This window comes from Mastigoproctus giganteus, chromosome 12 (genome assembly GCF_048544385.1).
Source record: "Mastigoproctus giganteus isolate SK-2022 chromosome 12, ASM4854438v1, whole genome shotgun sequence".
NCBI classification, from domain to species: domain Eukaryota; kingdom Metazoa; phylum Arthropoda; class Arachnida; order Uropygi; family Thelyphonidae; genus Mastigoproctus; species Mastigoproctus giganteus.
The window spans coordinates 102,664,499-102,680,130 of NC_143586.1; the positions used below are offsets into that span (position 1 = coordinate 102,664,499).

At 37.9% G+C, this 15,632-nt stretch overlaps 1 pseudogene; it reads left to right on the forward strand.

The window, feature by feature from the left end:
* The first annotated feature begins 4,359 nt into the window (after nt 1-4,359).
* Nucleotides 4,360-5,237, forward strand: LOC150077307 (KRAB domain-containing protein 2 pseudogene; annotated as a pseudogene).
* Nucleotides 5,238-15,632: the final 10,395 nt, after the last annotated feature.

Genomic DNA, 15,632 nt, shown 5'->3' on the forward strand with positions numbered 1-15,632 from the left:
TCAGACATGAAATTCTCTGAGCATTGTAAACAGGTTGCAAGGAAGGCCCATGGTGTCCTATCGAACTTCTGCAAGTAAAGATAGGGAAGTGATAATCCCATTATATAAGCCTTTTGTTAGACCACACTTGGAATACTGTGTTCAAGTATGGAGATCGCACCTAAAGAAAGACATTAAGCTTCTTGAGCGTTCAACTACAGAATTCCTCATGTGTGAATGTAGATGCAAAATACTCATTCAGTTTGTCAGCTATCTGAGCAGGATCATCAACACTTGAACCATCGATATCAAGTGGACCAATCTGATTCATCCCTTTCTTCTAGAGTTTATATAAGTTTGTTTGTTCGGTTTTTAGGAGCATTAACAACTAAGGCCATATTGCTCTGGGGGAGAGGGGATATGCGGTGATCATTCCCTGACCTTTCCGCATCCTCCGTATTTGGTGGTCACGGGCTCAAACCCAGTCTAATCAAGAAGCGTGTACTACGCACTGCTGCTTCTGCCCACCTGGCGTTTATATAAGTAAAGAAGACTTTGCATTATTTCTTTGCAATATTAGCATTAGCATTAGTAGAGGCATTTGATGCAAGAAAGCAAGCTTATGCAGCATCAGCCAAAAAAAAAAAAAAAAAAAAACCCACTCCCACTTCACCCCTCTGTTCGTTCAAAATACCTGTCCAGCTGAGCCTTAAACTTATTTAGGCTATCAACCTCCACTTCAAGGGATGGAAGTCTGTTCCACCAACCAACCACCCGCTGGCTAAAGGCAAATTTCCGCACGTCTATCCTACATCTGTCTTTCCTCAATTTGAATTTATGCCCTCTCAGGTGATTTTTCTGAGCTAGAGGAAGTTTTTTTTTTTTTTTTTTTTTTTTTTTTAGGAGCATTTGCAACTAAGGCCATATTGCTCCGGGGATATGCGGTGGTCATTCCCTGACCTTTCCGCATCCTCCGTATTTGGTGGTCACGGGCTCGAACCCCGGTCTAATCAAGAAGCATGTGCTACGCACTGTTGCTCCTGCCCACCTGGCTACGGAGGTGCCCCTAGAGGAAGAATCCCATCAGCATTGAGCATGCTCAAATCATTCAAGGCTTTATACACCTCTATCAGATCACCTCGCTGGTGCCTAGTCTCCAGACACTGTAATTTGCAAAACTTAAGCCTTTCTTCGTAAGAGCACCCCTTTGTTCCATTCACTAATCTTGTTGCCCTTCTCTGTACTCGTTCCAGCAGCTCTACATCCTTCTTGAAATGAGGCCTCCAGACCTGTATACAGTACTCTAGGTGTGGCCTGACCATTGCCTTATACAATGGAATAATCACCTCCTTATCCCTGCTGGAAAAATTCCTGTATATCATTGACAAAACTCCATGAGCTACTCTTGCAGCCCGTCTGCACTGCTCAGAGAACTTCATATCTGCCTGCACAATCACCCCCAAGTCCCTTTCATTCTCTACCACTGTCAGTGTAGTACCACAGAGTTGATACGTTGCTCTGGGGTTGCTGTTTCCCATGTGTAGTACTTTACATTTGTCAATGTTAAACTTCATTTGCCACCTCTCAGCCCATCTGCTCAACCTTTCCAGATCCTGTTGCAGCAGCATAGTGTCAGTAGTGTCCTTGACAACCCTGCCAACCTTTGTATCATCTGCAAACTTGGACATTAAGCTTGATATACCATCATCAATATCATTTATAAATACAGAAAACAATAATGGACCCAACACTGAGCCCTGAGGGACTCCACTAATAACATTAGTCCACGATGAGCAGTGTCCACTGATTACCACTCTCTGTCTTCTCCCCCTCAACCACCCCTTTATCCATAGCAGCAATTTGCCTCCAATGTCACACTGCTCCAATTTGTGTAGCAGTCTTCCATGTGCAACAGTATCAAAAGCCTTTCTAAGATCCAAGTATATAATATCAAAGTTATTCCCTGCATCCAGTTCTTTTGTGACTGCATCATAGTATCCAATCAAGTTGGTCAGGCAAGACTTCCCCTTAACAAAACCATGCTGTGTCTGAGCTATAACTGAAGTCTTGTCTAAATGATCCTGCAGCGCTTCTTTAACCAGTGCCTCCATTAATTTTCCTGGAACAGAAGTTAAGCTCACAGGTCTATAATTACTTGTGTCAGCCTTTGATCCTCCTTTGTGAATTGGGGTCACATTTGCACATTTCCATCTATGGGTACCTCCCCTGAGTCCAAGGAAGCTCTCATAATTATGGCTAAGGGTTTGCTTACTTCCTTTGCTGCCTCCTTTAATATAACTGGATAGATCCCATCCACCCCGGGTGCCTTTCTTGTGTTTATCTTCAACAGTTTCTCCTCCACTTTACTCCCAGTTATTTCAAGATTCTGTAGCTTACTGCTAGAGTTGAATACACCTCTGGCATTCCCCTTGCTGAATAACTCCTCATGTGTGAATGTCGATGCAAAATATTCATTTAGTTTGTTAGCTACCTGAGCAGGATCATCAACAGTTGACCCATCAATATCAAGTGGACCAATCTGATTCATCCCCTAACCTTCTAGAGTTTACATAAGTAAAGAACTCTTTGCTGTTTTTCTTTGCATCCCTTGCCAAGGATTTCTCGTAATCTGCCTTCGCATGCCTAACCTCCTTTGTAACTTGGTTGCATATCAACTTGTATCTATCATAGGCTTCTGTGTCATGTGTTAATTTGTAAGTATCCCATGCATTTTTCTTCTCTGCCATATGCCTCATTAGTTCATCTGACATCCATTTTGGCCTAAACCTTGAACAATATTTCTTAGTTGGTATGTAAAGCCTAGTAGCTTCCAAGATAAGTTCTTTGAATGCTTCCCATTTTGAATTTGCTGTTGGTAACATCATCAGTTGGTCCCACTGTATAGAATTTAAATACTGTCTCAGTCCATCGTAGTCGCCTTTACGGAAGCAATAACCCTTCCCTTTACCCCTAATGGTAGTTACCTCTTTCAGTAAATCCCACTTCAGCACGCTGTGATCACTGCCACCTAGTGGTTCATTTATCTGCAGATTCTTAATGCATGAAGAATCACTGCTGATAATCAAATCAAGAGTATTACTCCCTCTAGTTGCCTCCCGAACATGCTGATGTAGAAAACAATCATCCAATAAATCCACAAAAGCCCTGCTAGTGTGTGAGTAACCAGCCCCCAAATTCCAGTCAATTTCTGGGAAATTAAAATCTCCCATTATAAGACTCTCTGATTTACTGGCCCACTCTATTTCCCTGTACAGTTCCTTATTATACTCATCAGAGTCATTAGGCCTATAGCACACTCCTACTCTCAATTTTGATCTCCCAATGTTTATGTCACACCAAACTGACTCAACACTGCACTGTCCAGCGATGTCGACTGGCTTCACTTCCTTGGTTTTTATGTGTTTCTTAACTAATAGCATAACCCCTCCCCCCTTCCTATCCTGTCTATCCTTTCTGTAGACGTTGTACTCCCCAAATTGCATTTCTGCATCCCTTATATCTGTGTGACACCACGTCTCTGATATCCCAACAATATCTGCCTTTGATGTTTTGAGCAATACCTCAAATTCATCAAATTTATTTACTAAACTCCTAGCATTGGTGTACACGCAAGTATACCTGCACCTGTTTCTAGTCTTAGCTACCCTAACACAACCCATGTGTTTACTTGTACCGCAATGGCTCCCAGCAGTCTCTGAAATACCATGCATCTTGTTTTTCAGGCTTCTGCTCATTCTAATAGAAGCAGTGCAAGAATCTCTTTCACCTCTGCCAGTGGCTACTGTCAATCTATTGGTCTTTGTCTCCCCCCAAGCTAGCAGTTTTCCGACCCACCTAACACTGCCTCGATAGCATCAGCAAATATTCTTGCACCCTTTCTATTTAAGTGTATCCCATCCCTGTAGAAGCAATCTCTCTCTCTCCTGTTAACAAGTACAGTCCAGGCTGAAAAAAATTCTACCCCTTGAGCCTTGCACAATCTTTCCAGGGCCGAATTGATCAACAAGGCTCTCATCATATACTCCCTCCTATCGTGTCTGGGCAGAATTACAGACACTTTCAAATTCAACCCTAATTCTCGGCTTTTGTTCAACAGTGACCTGTACTTGTTAAGTAATTCTGCCGGTCTCCTACTCTTAATATTATTAGTATTAATATTTGCCAAAGATTTCTCGTAATCTGCCTTTGCTTGCCTAACCTCCTTTGTAACTTGATTACAGACTAGCTTATATCTGCCATAGGCATCTGTGTGTCTCCTGATAATTTGTATGCATCCCATGCCTTTTTTCTTCTCTGCAACGAGTCCCATTAGTTCACTGACATTCACTGAATTCCAGATGTCAAGTTGATCTGATAGACATGCAAAGTCAAGAAGATAAAGAATATAAATTTATTCTCGTTTATCAGGATCATCTCACAAAATTTGTACAGCTTCATCCTTTAAAAACAAAAAGGGCTGAAAAAGTAGCATATGTTCTCTTAGACATATTCACGATTTTTGGAGTGCCAAATATTTCACAGAGTGATAATGGTTGGGAATTTTGCAACAAAATTATTGAGGAAATGTGCAGTATGTGGGATGAACTTAAAATAGTTCATGGAAAACCTACACAATCACAGAGTCAAGGTTCAGTAGAAAGGACAAATCAAGAACATCCTCAGTTCTTGGTTGATTGGACTAACAATACCAACAAATGGTCGGAAGGCATAAAGTTTGTGCAAATCATGAAAAACAGAGCTCATCATACTGGTATTAACTACAGTCCCTACGAAGCCATGTTTGATTGTAAGCTGATGTTTTTTTTTATTGTAAGCTGATGTTTGTTTGTTTGTTATTTGGTTTTTAGGAGCATTAGCAAATAAGGCCATATTGCTCCGGGGATATGCGATGGTCATTCCCTGACCTTTCTGCATCCTCCATATTTGATGGTCACAGGCTCGAACCCCGGCCTAATCAAGAAGCGTGTGCTATGCACTGCTGCTCCTGCCCACCTGGCTACGGATTGTAAGTTGAGAATTGGCTTAAAAACTTCTTTACCTTCCGAATTATTGAACAAACAGATGAGGACTTGGAGGTACTATTAAACAGAAGAAAAATTCATGGAAATCAGAATGATCCAGAGGAAAGTGAAGGTAATATTAAAGAAGTCAATACTGCAACAAACGATATAGGTCTAGAAATGCTACACTCGACTCATGGTGCAGCTGAACACTCCCAAACGTCGTCTTTAGATTAATTTCATCTTTAAAAAATGATCTGGCGACTAATGAAGAGGTCATGAATAATGAAGATGAAAATGAAATTCAAGATTCAAAAATAGAAGAAAAAATAAAAATATATCTGCAACTAGAAAAGCAAGCAAAGAAAATGCTAAACACCTCATATTCAAAATATCCTCCTGTAAATGTTGGTGAAACTGTAAGGATTCAAGTACCAGATGTAGACCGAGAACGCAGTGATGTAAAAAATGTTTTAGCCGTTGTTCTGGAAATTTCTAATCAAAATTCGTATAAATTGGGCACCAAATATGGAAAATTAAGTCCACTGTATTCCAGAAACGAATTTACTATTTGCAAAGAAAATTTCTTGGCCTTTGAAGATGTACAGATATGGAAATTTTGCTGAGAGAATGCTCAAGAATGTCATCAGTTTTAGGAGGGCAAGGTTACAGTAAATGTAACTGCAAAGGTGGCTGTAATTCTGATAGATGTAAATGTCGGAACGATAAAAAAAATATGTAATTCCAAATGCCACTAAAGTCTCAATTGTTCGAATAAATTGGAAAAATTATATGACAAATTTCTCGATTCATTAAAAATAAAAATTAGCCTTGTTTGTGTTTTTAATTCATTTTTGTTTGTAACTAAAGCTATTTTGTTCAATGCTGCTATGTATTATTTTTGTGGTCATTTTAAGAAGACTTGTTAATTTAATGTTAGGATAATTGTTTATTTAGTTCCAATTTTCTAAAACAAAATTCTATATAAAATTAAAAAAATACTGGATTAGAATGTGTTGTTTTTTTGTGTTTGAATATTCAAAATATCATACTTGAATTTTTCAGAATTTTTAACCATGTATTTTACAAATAACTGTTTAATACTTTAAGAGTTTCATAGTTTGTTTCATTGTTAATTAGCATGCATAATCTTTACTGAAGGCAACAAACCTTCAGACCAACATAGTAAGTTAAAATCGTTGAAAAATATTTTCTAACTTTATAGGATATCACATTGCCCGGAGATCAGGAAACATTATTTTATTATTATTATTATTATCACTAGCCATATAGTGCAAGGAAGCCTGAGGCTTATGATGCACCAGCTAAAAAAAAAAATTTCCAAGTTACCCAGAGAGAGAGAGAGAGAGAGAGAGAGAGAGAGAAGAAGAAGAAGAAGGGAATCACCAAGAAGGGAAGAATGATGGTATCCAGCTCAGGACCCTGGGTGTGCCAATTTATAATGCCCGGTCAAAGTAATAAATTAACACATTTTTATCACTCTGCCCAATATCTCCAGTCCTTTATATAGTGCCCAGGCAGTATGAATAATGCCCAATTAATCACTTTGTCCATAACATATACAGTGGATTCCAGTTATTTGGCCACCGGTTAATCGAGGCAGCTGTTTATTTCGGGAAAATCTTAAAAAACAGAGCTCAAACAAGAAAATAGCCAGGGTTTATTTCGATTAATTGGGACAAGCTGTTGAAGCAGAGTTCAGCTACAGTATGCAGCATATGGATAACCTATATGATATGTATTGAAAAAAAATTAAATAATAATTATAATAAATAACTGCAGGATTTCTGTTTGTGCAATTTTAATTAAATTTAGGATGGTCTGATAAACCTCTGTAAAAAAGTCAAGCTGTTTACATGCATATGGGTGGGCAAGTTAAAAATAATAGGCACTTTACGCATTTGTGAATGCACCTAAAAACTAATACAAATATAAAATACAAAACTAATGTTACTGTATACAAAAACTAAGTAATAAAAGCACCTAGATTCCTAAGAAAATTGTAATTTTTTTTCACTCTTTGCTAAAAATCAAGTGTAAACAATTTCATCAAAAAGAATTAGTAATTTTCAGTGATTACACATTATTCATTCAGTGAAGTGTATTTTTCATAGTACTGTTTGTTTCAACGATGTAAAGGAGCAGGTACTATTTCAATGGAAGTATTGAAACAGTCTGAGAAAAGTGTTATACTACATTGTTTTTTGTTTGATTTGTATTTCTGTATTTATTAGTTCAATAAAGAGGATTATTTATATCAATTAATGAAATACAATCTTAATATTGTTTAGTTTAGACTGAGAAAAGAGAAATTACCAGCAATAATAAAGTTTCATTAGCAATAATCATATGTAACCTAATCTTTGATGAATATCAAAGCAGTCATTATTGCCGGTAAGGCTGGTAATTCCATTCCTTCCATAAAATTGTTGCAATTATTGTTGTCTGACTGACCACTGAACTGTTTCTGTTTGTTTGTTTATCATTATTTATTAGTAATTGTTTGTTAGTGATTGAACTGTCTCCTACTGATAACAGGAGACAATTCAATAGCTAACAAAGATGTGCCATCAATAATAAACTTCACAGCTATCAAGAATAAATAAGAAAATTTGTTTATTTCTTAAAAAAAAAAAAAAAAAAAAAAACAGTCTACTCGTATAAATATACAATTGAAAATGTAAAAATAATTTTATACAACTCACACTGAATTCAGATTTTTTTAAATTCCAGCTGTAACATTAATTAAACTCCTGTTAGTCTATTATTCAGTTACATTTATGCTATTTTGTTAATCAAAATTAAAAAGGCAAACATGAGGCTGAAGGTATAACAAGTCCATATTGAGGCATTTCACCTTGGATAAAACAGTTTTGCATGCACTATTCTATGGATTCACCTCAAAACAGCATTCAATTACTTAATGAATGAGATAGTTAAAGAGTAAGGTAAAACTTACACTCTGTAAGGCCTGTTAAACATAAGTTTGATGCCTCTGTATTTATGACGTCTTCATTTGTTTGCGAAGATGACTGACTTTCAAAAGTTAATCCTCCACAGACACAGCCTGGATCCCTCTTGGAATTGAGAGATGAAAGAGAAAGAGAAGAAGGCTGCTTCTGAATTTTCCTCTCATTTTCAAAACTATCATTTCTATGAAAAGTAGGCAAGTCTTCAAGGCTAGTGTGATTTGGACTCTGAAGAAGGGGATGATCTAGATAAAAAAAAAGGAAATTTACAGTTTTACTTATACTACTTGTTAATATCTCTTGAGCTCAACTATAATTTAACAGAAAATATATTGGTAACATACACTGATGAGCCAAAACATTATGATCACCTACCTAATATGAGGTTGGTCCTCCACGTGCAGCCAAAACAGCTCATACCTGGCGAAGCATGGACACTATAAGATTTTCTAAATGTGTCTTGTGGTATCTGGTACCAACACATAACCAGCAGATCCTTTAACTCTTGTAAGGTCCGTGTTTGAGACGCCGCAGATCGGAGTTGCTGTTCCAACACAAACCACAGATGCTTGATGGGATTGATGTCTGAGGAATTTGGAGGACAGGGCAATACCTGGAAGTCTTCCTCATGTTCTGCGAACCAGTCTCGAACAATCTGGGCAGTGTGGCATGCTGCATTATCCTGCTGAAAGACGGCACTGCCAGAGGGGAAGATTGTTAACATGAAAGGGTGTACCTGGTCAGATGTGCACTCTGATGTCTACCACCTACCTAAATAGATATTTAGGTAGGTGGTAGACATCAGAGTGTCCGGCACATGGATGACTGGACCCAGGGTATCCCAGCAGAACATCGCCCAAAGCATGACAACACCACCACTGGCTTGTTTTTGCCTGGATGCACCACATCTAGGCACTATCACTTCCCCAGGTAAACAAACGCACACATACTGGCCGTCCACATGGTGCAACAGGAAATGTGATTCATTGGACCAGATGATCTTCTTCCAATCACTCAAGGTCCAGTTTCGATGCTCGTGTGCCCGGCACTGCTGCCGGTGAACCGTGGGTAGCACGGGCACTCTGAACGGCCTGAGGCTATGCAGCCCCCATTTTCAGCAGGATTTGATGTACTGTGTCTTGTGACACATTACTCCCATCACCAGCATTCCAATTACTGGCGAAATACACCACAGTCGCCCTTCTGTTGCCACGTACCATCTGGGAGAGCCTTCATTCACCTCGAGCATCGATGAGCCATGGTCATCCAACACCTCGCTGCCAGTTCATGGGTTTTCCCTCCTCGGACCACTTTTGGTAGGTACTAACCATGGCTGACCATGAGCATCCCACCAGCTGTACTATTTCGGATATGCTCTGACCCAGTCATCTGACCATTACAATTTGGCCTTTGTCACACTCACTTAAGTCCGCTGCCTTTCCCATCTGAAGAACAAGAGTAACACTGATTAACGGAGCACAGTATCAGGTGATTTTTATACCATGTCCCAACCCACGTACATACCGTGTTCACCTGCAGTTGCTTTGATTTACATAATGACTCACTGGTCATAATGTTTTGGCTCATCGGTGTATTTTAATAGCATTTATGCAGTAATCAGCCAAATTATAGGGCATAATAAAAGTCCATTGCCACAGGAAATACACAAGTCCCATAAACGGTTTTATTTATTATGAAGCCATTAAAATTTAAGACAAACTCTTGAACTTGCAAGTGTGACATATCAAGTTAATTCAAGTGCTGACATATTCACTGCACCATAAAAGATAATTTTCATTATTTAACATCATCTTGTTGACTTTCAAGTGTCATGAAGGGGAGTCAAATGAAAACAATACATTTAATATATAATAGGGAGGAGTAGTGGTCTTTAACCTCAGTAGACATCAGGCTTTGAAACATAAGAAGACATTTTGAGTAAGAATGGACCCAAAATTATGAATTTCTTTTTGTAATTTATTTTTTTGGTTAATGATCTGATTTTCTTCCTAAATATAAATACCCAGTTCATAACAGTAATAGTAATTTTTCCATAAAAGCTTTTCATAACTAAAGTGAACATACAGGTAGATTTTTCACATCTGATTGAAAGTTAGTATTTTGGCTAATAATACTACATGAACTATAATGAACTTATGAATTATAAGAATAACTTAACCTGGCATTTGTGATCTTCACTGGACACTGCATATAAAAAAAATTACTGTTTTATGACAAGAATCTTGGTGTCTGATGTTTTTTTGTTTTTTTTTACTTTTTTCTTATTAATTTTTTATTATCTATCATTTTTTCATTTTATCTTTAATTATATTAGATTTAATCGTATGCTGTTCCCATAATTGATTGAATTTCCATTGTGTTTTCATAACCACTTTCACTCTGAGGCATTTCCTACTTATAATCTCATTATAAGGACCCAATACATCTATTCTTATTTTGAGTTGTGCTCCTCATCTCAGCCCTAAATCTATCAAAAATTTAGAGAGTTGACTATTATGACATGCTATTTAGGATTAGCATTAGTAGAGGCATATAATGCAAGAAAGCAAGCTTATATAGCATCAGTCAAAAAAATAAATAAATAATTTTCCCTTTCACCTATCCATTCACTCCAAAATTTGTCGAGTTCTTCCTTCAATTCATTTAAGCTATCAACTTTCAACGACAGATGGAAGTTTGTTCTGGCATCAACCACCCGCTGGCTAAAGGCAAATTTCCACACATCCATTCTACAACTGACTTTCCTTACTTTGAATTTGTGCCTTCTCAGATGTGTAATCTGAGCAAGAGGAAGAACCCATCAGCACTGAGCTTGCTCAAACCCTTCAAGGCCTTATCGACCTCAATCAGATCACCTTGCAGGTGCCTAGGTTTCAGACACTACAATTTGCAGAACTTAAGCCTTTCTTGGTAAGAGCAACCCTTTGTTCCCTCTCACCAATCTCGTTGCCCTGCTCTGTACTCATTCCAGCAGCAGCTCGACATCCTTATCAAAATGATGCCTCCAGACCTGTATGCAGTACTCAAGGTGTGGCCTGATCATTGCCTTATACAAGGTGATAATCACCACCTTATCGGTGAATAAGTGATTTAGCATAGATACAATATCACAAATAGCTAGTGCGAGATTTGAACCATGTAGGTGGCAATAGACAGTTAAATTTATTATCTATTATAACTACAGTCAGTCCTCGTATAATACATGATTACACTACAAGAATTCGATTATACACGATTTATGAATAGGGAAACGATGTCGTATATAACACAAACCGAATTCGCTTATGCATGATCCACTTTTGCGTTTACAAGAAATGGCAGTTGAACACTGGAATCACTCCAACCGAATGCAACACAATAAGAATGAAGAGAAGATTCTGAAATTTATTTATATGACTGAAGATTTCAGTGAAGGGGAAATACATTTCACCATAATAACGTAAAAACCCACAGAATTCCAGCTATCGGTATTATCACAAATGCAATTAGATTGCGTTTATTAACTTTAATAACAGATTCCACTAGCAGGAATGTCCAACAAACCAGAAACTGCAGATTGTTTTTAATGTTTTATGGTAGTGACCTCCAGAAATGTGCTTTAGTAAAATGCAAGCATGTGAGCTAGAGTGAGGTGATAATAATGTGTTTCTGCCTTTACTGCAGTGTTTATTCAATTGCACATGTGCTGCTTTGTTTACGCAGATCAAGCGTGCCTCCTCATTTTTGTTCTTTTTATATTGTAATTGTTGCTTTACAATTGCTACATGTGCACTGCTTCGTTAGTGTATCAAGTGTGCCTCCTCATTTTTGTTCTTTTTATATTGTAATTGTTGCTTTATTCCCTAAAAATGAGTAAAATATTTGAAAAAAAGTGTGAAAAGAAGCGTCTTGGAGAAGATCTACAGATTCAGAGAGAAAAAGAAAAGCAATATCGATAGGGGGAAATATATGAAATTGTGAAACGCTTAGAGCGAAATGAAAGAACATGTGATATATAGGCCTAAACAAGGTAATGCTGAGAACAATTAGAAAGAATGCAAGGAAGATAAAAGCAACTTTCATAGCAGGAACAACACAATGTGTAACAAAATCCATTAGATCAAGGCAAAGATTTGGAAGAGATGGAACGTCTGTTATCTGTTTGAATAGAAGATCAAACAAAGAACAAGTTTTCTTACAACAGAAGCAAAAACATTATCAATATTTTATTACATAATAATCATAATAAAATACGTATTTTATGATGATTATTTATTGTGTTTGGCAATGTTTTGGTTACAAATGTGTGTTCAACCTTGGGTGGTCGGCAACTAACCTCATTTTCTCCATAAGGCCTGTTATTTATATTGCACAATTTTGCAATGCACAATGGTTTCTAGGAACACAACTACCGTGCTATACAAGGACTGACTTTACTTAGATTTAACAAAAATAAAGTTTTAATTTAATACATATAACCAGATTAATTTTACAAATGTAATGTTATAGCTTAATACATATAACTTAAACTTGATAGGAGATATGAAATTCGAATATCATTAACCCGGTAGCACATAAAACTAGATACTGAAATATATATATATAGTGTTATTACTGCATTGGGATATAACTTTAGTCTAATAATTTTAATTGTATAAAAATTGAATCAAAATCATGCCTCAGACCAGAGCAGCAAAGCAAAAGGATCAAAGTAGTGGGAGTATTGTGGCTTGAGGGGAGAACTGAGGTGGGGATTGTCCTCTGAATCACAATCTTTTTCAAATGTACTGCTTGTTTGATGTTTGTGAAACTATTAGGAATGGGATAAGATATTGCCAAGGGGGATTGTCTTCGTGTGTGCTTGATGTAAGGAGTGGGAGGAACATAGGTGCCAACTCAGCACTGTTATCTGCTAATATGAGAACTTGAAGAATGGAGTAGATGCAATCATAAGGATTCAAATTGTGTGCCCCTCAAGCTCTCGGCTGCCCATATCAACACCAGAGCTTGCACTTGAACATCAGGCACCCAGCGGCAATTCCCAAGGAAAAATCCACTGTTTGTTCCCATAGGAAACATTTTCAGTCACCGACTTTGAAAATAGAGTCGGCGACTCTATTTTCAGGTAAAAGGATAACATATTGTGCAAAAAGGATAGGTGGAGCAGATATCATCTTTTAAGGACACAAAAGCAGATATTGCTGTACACGTCGGCACTAATAACATTAAGAGTAGGAGAACAGTGGAATTACTTAACAAGTACAGGTCAATGTTGAAAAAAAGTCACGAGTTAGCAGTTGGAAAATGTCTGCAATTCTACCCACACACAATAGGAGAGAGTATATGATGAGAGCCTTGTCAATCAATTCAGCTCTGGAGAGATTGAACAAGGCTCATGGGGTAGAATTTTTCACAGCCTAGTCTGTGCTTGTTAACAGGAGAGACTGCGTCTACAGGGATGGGATACACCTAAATAGAAAGAGTGCAAGAATTTTGCTGATGCTATAGAGGCAGTGTTAGGTAGGTTGGAAAACTGCTAGCTTGGAGGATACAGGGACTAACAAGATTCACAGAAGCCGCTGGCAGAGGTGAAAGTAATTCTTGCACTGCTTCTATTATATGAGCAACAGCCTGGAATACAAGATGCTGAGGATTTCAAGGACTGCTCGGAGTCATTGAACATGTAAATAGATGGGCTGTGTTAGGGTAGCTAAGAATAAGAACAGGTGCATGTATACTTGCATCTACACCAATACCAGGAGTTTAGTAAATAAATTTCATGGATTTGGGGTGCTGGTCTGCCTCTACATCAGAGGCAACAGATATTGTTTGAACATCAGAGAAGTATTGTCACACAGATATAAGGAATGCCAAATTGGAATTTGGGGAGTACAATATGTACAAGAAGGATAGACGGGAGAGGAATTGAGGAAGCGTTATGATCTTAGTTAAGAAACACTAAAATCTAAGGAAGTGCATCCAGTTGATATGGGTGGACAGTGCAATTTTGAGTCACTTTGGTGTGACACAGCACTGGGAAAGCAAAATTGAGAATAGGAGTGTGTATAGGCCTAATGACTCTGATGAGCATAATGAATGACTGATGAGCATAATGAATGACTCTGATGAGCATAATGTACAGAGAAACAGAGTGGGACAGTAAATCAGAATGTCTTATAATGGAAGATTTTAACTTCCCAGATAGTGATTGGAACTTGTGGTTTAGTCACTCGCACACTAGCAAGGCTTTTGTGGATTTATTGGAGATGATTGTTTTCTGCAGCAGCATATTCGAGAGAGGCTGACAGAGGAAGTAATACTCTTGATCTGATTATCAGTAGTAATTCATCATGCATTAAGAATCTGCAGATAAATGAAACACTAGGTGGTAGTGATCATAGTGTGCTAAGGTGATGTATAATCAGAGATGTAACTACCAACAGGAATAAATGGAAGGGTTTTTACTTTTGTAAATGTGACTACGGTCGTCTGATACAGCTTTTAAATTCTATACAGTGAGACCAACCAATGATGTTACCCACAGCAAATTCTAAATGGCAAGCATTCAAAGAATTAATCTTGGAAGCTACTAGGCTTTTCATACCAACTAGGAAATACTGTTCAAGGTTTAGGCCTAAATGGATGTTAAATGAACTAATGAGACTCGTAGCAGAGAAGAAAAATGAGTGGGATGCATATAAATTATCACGTGACATGGAAGCCCAAGGTAGATATAAGCTGGTCTGTAATGAAGTCACAAAGGAGGTGAGGCAGGGGAAGCCAGATTATGAGAAATCTTTGGCAAAGGATGCAAGAGGGATGAATTAGATTGGACCACTTGATATCAATGGCTCGAATGTTGATGATCCTGCTCAGACAAAATGAATGAGTATTTTGCATCTACATTCACACATGGGGATTTATCCAGGGAGGAGAATGCCAGAAGTTTATCAAACTGTGGCAGGGAGCTGACTGATTTTCTAATAACTGAGAGCAAAGAGGGAGGAAATTTGTTGAAGATAAACATAAGAAAGGCACATGGGATGGATGGGATCTATCTATCCAGTTATATTAAAGGAGGCAGCAAAGAAAATAAGCAAACCATAATTATGAATGCTTCCTTAGATGGATGGGAGGTCACCATGGACTGGAGAATTGCAAATGTGACCCCAATTCACAAAGAGGGCTCACATCTGGTGAGTATGGGCTTGGCACACCCAGGGTCCTGAGCTGGATATCATCATTCTTCTCTTTCTTGGTGATTCCATTCTACTTTTGACTCTCTCTCTCTCTCTCTCTCTCTCTCTCTCTCTCTCTCTCTCTCTATCTCAGGGTAACTCAGGAATTTTTTGTTCGGCTGGTGTAGCATAAACCGCAGGCTTCCTTGCACCCTATAGCTAATAATAATAATAATAATAATAATCAAAGGGTGACACTAGAAATTACAGACCTTACAGTTTAACTTCTGTTCCTGGGAAATCAATGGAGACACTGGTTAAAGAAGCACTGCAGGATCATCTAGATAAAACTGCATTTATAGTTCTTACACAGCATGGGTTTGTTAAGGAGAAGTTTTGTCTGACCAATTTGATCGGATACTATGATGTGGTCACAAAAGAGCTCAATGTAAAAAACTAATTTT